The sequence below is a fragment of the Heterodontus francisci genome, unplaced genomic scaffold (assembly GCF_036365525.1).
Source record: "Heterodontus francisci isolate sHetFra1 unplaced genomic scaffold, sHetFra1.hap1 HAP1_SCAFFOLD_91, whole genome shotgun sequence".
Taxonomy (NCBI): Eukaryota; Metazoa; Chordata; class Chondrichthyes; order Heterodontiformes; family Heterodontidae; genus Heterodontus; species Heterodontus francisci.
This window is the reverse complement of record NW_027140989.1, coordinates 6,623,760-6,630,238: the sequence shown is the minus strand read 5'-3', so window position 1 is coordinate 6,630,238 and position 6,479 is coordinate 6,623,760.

The following is a 6,479-nucleotide window of genomic DNA, read 5'->3' as shown; positions in this document are numbered from 1 at the left end:
TAGAGCGAGGTAGAGTCTTGAAATTTCCGATCACTGGGTTGCCAATACTGAAAGCAGGGGAGGGGACTCCTATCCTGAAGTGTGATCTCAGGCCAGGGAAGGATGGGTCCTGTAGATTATGTTATCCAAGAGACGACATATGGTCTGATCAAGAGAGAGGGGTCCAATCCTGGAGGGAATTCTGATCCTGGAAGGGCGGGTCTAATTCCAGGAGAGGGGTCTAATCTCGCCGTTCAGGGTCCAGTTCTGGTGGGGGTCGATTAGAATGGCCAAACCCGGCTTTCTTTGTACATGGGGTTCCACATGCAAATGTTCCCTATGATAACAGGGAAAGCGGGCCAGCCAGAGTTAAACCTGTCAAACACAAAAAATCAGAAATTTCCAGCGTGAGTAAAGTATTCCAATTGCTAACCTGCCTCCTTGGAACGTGGGTCTGCCCGTCCCCTGTCACAGCGCCATTAAAACCAGAAATGGACGGGTCAGAGTTGGGTGGTGATCGGAGTTAAGATTTTTAAAATTTTAACCTCCAACACGCCAGCAACTCACCTGGTCTATCACCTCATCTGAGGTGATAAAATCCTGCCCTTACTGTCTGAAAAATGTTAATCATTAATTTTCAGTCATTATTCCCTGGTCTCTCTTCCAGTTAATTTAGTGGCGATTGTGATCCTGGCTCGGGGAAAATGCCAACTCCTCCACCTGCACAACTCGCTACCTGGTGGCCTTGGGAACGGCAGATCTACTGGTCATTATCACTGAGGTCATACTGTTGTGGATCAGTACTTATTATTTCCCAAGTTCCTTCCTGAAAATCACCCCTGTGTGTCGTGTTAACATTGTCCTGTTAGGTGCAGCGCTGGACTGTTCTGTCTGTTTCACCGTCACTTTCACCTTTGATCGATTTGTGGCCATTTGTTGGCAGAAGCACAAAACAAAATATTGCAATGAGAAAACTGTGGTTGTGGTTCTAGCAACAACTTGCATTCTGCTCTCTTCACAAAACATCCCTACCACTTTATCCTTGAACGTCTATGGATAATGGAAAACGTACCGTGGTTCTGTGCTATAAAAGCAAGCTATTATACTGAGCCCGGATGGGTGCGATTTGACTGGTTTAATACGCTTTTAACCCCATTGCTCCCATTCACTTTAATTGTGTTGCTCAATGCTCTGACAGTCAGACACATTTTAGTGGCCAGTCGAGTCCGTAAGGGACTGAGAGGTCAGAGCAAGGGGGAGAATCGCAGTGACCCACAGATGGAAAGCAGAAGGAAGTCTGTGATTTTACTCTTCTCCATGTCAGGCAGCTTCATACTTCTTTTGTTGGTGCATGTTATACATTTCTTATATTATAACATCACAGTATCTGATCCCAGGGATTACAACAGTTCTGAATCTATATTTCGACAAGTCGGATGGATGTTGCAGATTTTAAGTTGCTGCACAAACACATTTATTTATGGGGTGACTCAGTCCAAGTTCAGCGAGCAGTTCAAGAGCGCGGTGAAATATCCAGTTACATCAATTATTCAACTAATGAATAAATAATACAACTGAGAACAGCCCAGAGGCGGGTCCCAGTATTTCTCGTGCATGAATATAATATTTATCTGCAATGGGAAAGAGATAGTGACAGCGGGTTGAGACACAATACATTGGTGGGTTGGGGTCATAAAGAGACACACGCCAAAGAGCAGTGCAGCAGCAGAGAAGATATGACAGAGAGCACGATGACTGAAAAACCACTGGTGTTGGGGTTGTCACAGACACCAAAGGGCAGCTGGGCAGCGTGCCAGAAGTGAACAGTTGGATACCGGAAATACACTGACCGGGTTTGGCGAGGTGGATGGTTGCACATGACAAATAACAGTGTGCTGGTAGGCATGAATTAACCTTCGGAGCACCGACAGAAAAGGGGGAAGATAGAGAGTCAGAGTTCGCTCTGTAAAATATGAAGGGAAATAGCAATCGCAGTCGCCCCTCAATCACCACTGGTTCCATTCACAGTTCATCAGTGCAACTCAGAAAACAAAACTTAGTCGGACACAAGCAAAATGCTGCAGAGGGTGGAAAGCTTTTTGTGTCAGTCATTATTATTAATATTACTTGTTCATATTTTGTGGACACTTCTCTCTCTCTCTCTCTCTCTCTCTCTCTCTCTCTCTCTCCTCTCTCTCTCTCTCTCTCTCTCTCTCTCTCTCTCTCTCTCTCTCTCTCTCTCTCTCTCTCCTCTCTCTCTCTCTCTGTCTCTCTCTCTCTCTCTCTCTCTCTCTCTCTCTCTCTCTCTCTCTCTCTCTCTCTCTCTCTCTCCCTGAGTCAGACGTTGGTGTTGTTGGGAGCATTATTGAGAAATACTCAAGGTGTCATAATTGTCGGAGTGCAGAATCTCGGAGATTGGTAGTGGCTGGAGGGGTTTCCATCGACAGGCGGGGGTGATGGGCTCGATTAGGAAACAGAGATGGGGATTGGTTGTAGGGTTTGTAAATATTAAAGGGATAGGGAGGATTGTAGGGCTTGAGGAAGTTAGAGAGATTTGGCGGGCTGGAGGGTTGGAGGATTTTACCGAGGTAAGGGGAGAAGATGGATAATTTTGGCTCATTCCTTTCTCCTCCCGGTTTGTCTTTGCCAACAATAACGGCGATGGCCTGTCTTGTTGTCTGTCAGCGGCCGCCATCTTTGTAAGAGGCAAAGACAAAAAAAAAACAAATGAACTTCAAATGAGCCACATTAAAATACTGACCATTCCCAATGAATGAAAGAAAACTGAAAGTTTTTTAAACTAATAATATTTTTAGGAGCCACATGGGTTAACACATTTACCCCCAAACTCCACTCAATGTGACATACGCACAAGTACAAATGCGCAGTCACATTCATAAACACCATCTCAAACACACACACACTGATACTAATTAAATATCACCGTGTCATTCTCACAAGCAACTAGACATGGGCAACAAATGCAGGCCTAACTAGCCACGCCCACAGCGCATTAAAGAATAAAATCAAAGCACACTCACATTCACACACACAAACGCTCACATACATATACACACACACACACATACATAAATACACATGCACGCACCCCCCCCCCCACCCCCACCCCCCCCCCCCCCCACACACACAATCCAGTGTGAGTCTTGTGGCAGTAGGAACTGACTTCTCGTGGAAAAAATGTTGCTGAGAAGAGAATGAGGAGAAATGAGGAGGAGAGGATGTTGGCATGAATGTGATATTCGTAGGTAGCAATCCTCAATCCACTTGGCGAGAAAAAAAACTCTTAATGGCTTAATGGGTGAAGGGAGAGATCAGCCATGATCTAACACGGATGGGACAGGATCAAAGAGCCGAATGACCTCCTTCCATCCCTGTGCCAGTCAGTGTGTGTCTGTATGTGTGTGTCTGTTTGATTCCCTGAAGCTGATGGGGAGCAGAGGTGAAACGCCTTTCTACAGAGACGAATGTGTCTGTGCTGGGATCTTACTGTGCGTTCAAGGCTCAGAATGCTGTTAGCCTCTGGGGGGTGGGGGGACGAGGTCATTGCTCATTGCCCGGCCCTGCTGTTGGCTGGACAGGAGTTAAAGGTGCAAGTGTCCTGGGAGCCCGTTGATGGAACTCCAGTGGCTGATCCAGACGAGGACTTAAAGTGAATTAAAGACTGTCAGAAGACGGAGCCAAACCCAGGAAAGTGATGGAGGTTGGAAATACACGGGGGGCGGAGGGTGGACAGTTGACTGGGACGGGAGTTACACAGGGAGGATGGCAGGGGTGCCTGTTCACGGGGCAGATGACGCAGGGTGGAAATTAGTAGAGGGGAGGCATTTACAGGACAGGGAGGGTATTTAGAAAGGGCGTGTTTTTATTGTGGGAGGGCAGGGGGAAAATTAGATTGGTGTCAATTAGCGGGGGTATCAGATGGGGATCTGTTCCCGGGGGTCGGGTGTGTATTAAGATGGTATCCTGTTCCTCGGGGATATTTGCATGGGGGTCTTTTAATAGGGGGGTATTTAGATGTGAGTATGTTCCTGGGGGGGATGCAGATGTGGGTCTGTTCACGGCGAGTATTTAGATTGGGGTCTTTAACAGGGGATATTGAGATGGGGGCCTGGTCTGAGGGGGGATAATGGGGGTCTTTTAACAGGGGGTATTTAGCTGGGAGACTGTTCCCGGGGGGTATTCAGATATGAACCTGTTTCCAGTGGGGTATTTAGATGGGAGTCTGTTTATGGGGTGTAATTAGATGGGGGTCTTTTAACAGGGGTGTATTTAGATGGGAGCCTGCTCCGGAGGGGAGTACACGGGGGGACGACGGGTGTCTTTTAACAGGGGGTATTTAGCTGGGAGTCTGTTCCAGGGGGTTATTTAGATGGGAGCCTGTTCCCAGGGGGTATGTAGATGGGGGATCTTTTAACAGTGGGGTATTTAGCTGGGAACGCGTTGCAGGGGGTATTTAGATTGGGATCTTTTAACAAGTCTGTATTTAGACAGGAGCCTGTTCTCAGGTGGGTATATAGATGGGGGTCTTTTATCAGTGGGGTATTTAGATGGGAGCCTGCTCCCGGGGGTAATTTAGATGGGAGTCCATTCACTGGGAGTATTTAGATGGGGGTATTTTAACAGGGGGAATTTAAATGGGAGCCTGCTCCTGGGGGGGGGTGTTAATTGGATGGGGGTCTATTAACAGGGGGTATATAGTTGGGAGTTTGTTCCCAGGGGGTATTTAGAAGAGACTGTACTCCCAGGGGGCATTTCGATGGAAGCCTGTACTTGGGGGGCAGGGCGAGTAGTAATTAGATGGGTTCTGTTTTTACGGGGGGATGGTGGTATATAGACGGGAGTCTGTTCCTGGGGAGAGGTATTTAGAAGGGAGACTGCTCCCAGGGGGTAATTACATGGGAGTTTGCTCCTATGGCGTATTTATATGGGAGCATATACCCCAGGGGGGAATTAGATGGGTGTATGTTCATGGGAGGTATTTAGATTGGCATCTTTTAACAGGGGGTATTTAGATGAAAACCTGTTCCCGGGCGGAATTTAGATGGGAATCTGTTCCGGGGTCGGGGGGTATTTAGATCGGGGTCTGTTTCTGGGGGTATTTGATCGGAGTCAGTTCACTGTGGGTTTTTAGATGGGGGTCTTTTCACAGAGGGTATTTAGATGGGAGCCTGTTCTCTGGGGGAGGTATTTAGATGGGAGATGCTCCCAGAGGGTATTTAGATGGGAGACTGTTCCTGGGTGGGGTGGCGGGAGTCGGGGAGCAATTAGATGGGTTGTGTTTTAACAGGGGTGTATTTAGATGGGAATCTGTTCACAGTGGGGTATTTAGATGAGAGCCTGCTCCAGGGTGGGTAATTAGAAGGGAGTCTGTTCCTGGGGGGGATATGTACATGGGAGACTGCTCCTAGGGGGTAATTCGATGGGAGTTTGTTCCTGGGGGGTATTTAAATGGCAGTATGTTCACGGTGGGTATGAAGGTGGGGGTCTTTTAACAGAGTGTATTTAGCTGGGAGTCTGTTCCCGGGTGGTATTTAGATGGGAGTTGTTCCAGGGGGGCGGGGGAATTACATCAGAGTCTGCTCCGAGGGGGTATTTAGATGGCAGTCTGTTCTTGGGGGGGAAGCATTTAGATGGGAGTCTAATACCGGGCGGGGGTGGTGGGGGGTATTTAGATGTGAGCCAGTTCCCGGGGGGTAATTAGATGTGAGCCTGTTCCCTGGGGGTGGGGGCATTTAAATGGGAGTCTGCTTCCAGGGGGTAATTAGATGGGAGTCTGTTCCTGGGGTGGAATATTTCGATGGGAGTCTGTTACCATGGTGGGGGGGAGTTATTCAGATGGGGACCTGTTCCCGGAGTGGGGGGGAGTATTTAGATGGGAGTCTGCTCCCAGGCGGTAATTAGATGGGAGTCTGTTCCTGGGGGGGAATATTTAGATGGGAGTCTGTTACCTTGGGGAGGGGGGGGAGGTATTCAGATGGGAGACTGTTCCCCGGGGGGTATTTAGATGGGAGTCTGTTCCCGGGAGGTATTTAGATGGCAGCCTGTTCCCAGGGTGGTACTCAGATGGGAGCCTGTTCCTGGGTTTTATTTTAGATGGGAGCCTGTTTCCTGGGGTTATTTAGATGGGAGCCTGCTCCAGTGGGGTATTTAGATGGGAGCCTGTTCCTGGGGTTTATTTAGATGGGACTCTGTTCCCTTGGGGGTATTCAGAAGGGAGTCTGTTCCCAGGGGGTATTTTGATGAGAGTCTGTTCCTCGGTGGGAGTATTTAGATGGGTTGTCTTTTAACAGGGGTGTATTTAGATGGTTTGTCTTGTAACAGGGGAGAGGGGATAATTAAATGGGAGTCTGTTCACCGTGAAGGTATTAGATGGCGGTCAGTTAACAGAGGATATCATATAGATGTCTGCAGACAAGGATTATTTAGTTGGGTGGGGGCGGGTGTCTGTCCAAGGGGGGATGGTTCCCAGGAGGGAAAAT